The following is a 1201-nucleotide window of genomic DNA, read 5'->3' on the forward strand; positions in this document are numbered from 1 at the left end:
TTTTGTTTATCTTCTCAAAGAACCAGCTTTTAGTTTTATTGATCTTTGCTATTGTTTTCTTCATTTCTATTTCATTTATTTCTGCTCTGATCTTTATGATTTCTTTCCTTCTACTGTCTTTGGGTTTTCTTTGTTCTTCTTTCTCTAGTTGCTTTAGGTGTAGGGTTAGATTGTTTACTTGAGATCTTTCTTGTTTCTTGAAGTGAGATTGAATTGCTATAAACTTTCCTCTAAGAACTGCTTTTGCTGTGTTGCATAGGTTTTGGGTCGTCGTGTTTTCATTGTCATTTGTTTCTATGTATTTTTTTATTAGATGATCTATCCATTGGTGTAAGTAGGGTGTTAAAGTCCCCTACTATGATTGTGTTACTGTCGATTTCCCCTTTCATGGTTGTTAGCATTTGCCTTATGTATTGAGCTGCTCCTCTGTTGGGTGCATACACATTTATAATTGTTATATCTTCCTCTTGGATTGATCCCTTGATCATTATGTAGTGTCCTTCCTTATTTCTTGTAACAGTCTTTATTTTAAAGTCTATTTTGTCTGATATGAGAATTGCTATTCCAGCTTTCTTTCGATTTCCATTTGCATGGAATAGCTTTTTCCATCCCTTAACTTTCAGTCTATATGTGTTCCTAGGTCTGAAGTAGGTCTCTTGTACACAGCATATATACGGGTCTTGTTTGTGTATCCATTTAGCCAGTCTGTGTCTTTTGGTTGGAGCATTTAATCCATTTACATTCAAGGTTATTATCGATATGTATGTTCCTATTACCATTTTCTTAATTGTTTTAGGTTTGTTTTTGTGGGTCTTTTTCTTCTCTTGTGTTTCCCGCCTAGAGAAGTTTCTTTAGCATTTGTTGTAAAGCTGGTTTTGTGGTGCTGAGTTCTCTTAGCTTTTGCTTGTCTGAAAAGGTTTTGATTTCTCCATCAAATCTGAATGAGATCCTTGCTGGGCAGAGTAATCTTGGTTGTAGGTTTTTCTCTTTCATCACTTTAAGTATATCCTGCCACTGCCTTCTGGCTGCAGAGTTTCTGATGAAAAATCAGCTGATAACCTTATGGGGATTCCTTTGTATGTTATTATTTTTTTTCCATTGCTGCTTTTAATAATTTTTCTTTGAATTTAATTTTTGTTAGTTTGATTAATATGTGTCTTGGTATGTTTCCCCTAGGGTTTATCCTGTACGGGACTCTCTG

This window comes from Physeter macrocephalus, chromosome 9, assembly GCF_002837175.3.
Source record: "Physeter macrocephalus isolate SW-GA chromosome 9, ASM283717v5, whole genome shotgun sequence".
NCBI lineage: Eukaryota > Metazoa > Chordata > Mammalia > Artiodactyla > Physeteridae > Physeter > Physeter macrocephalus.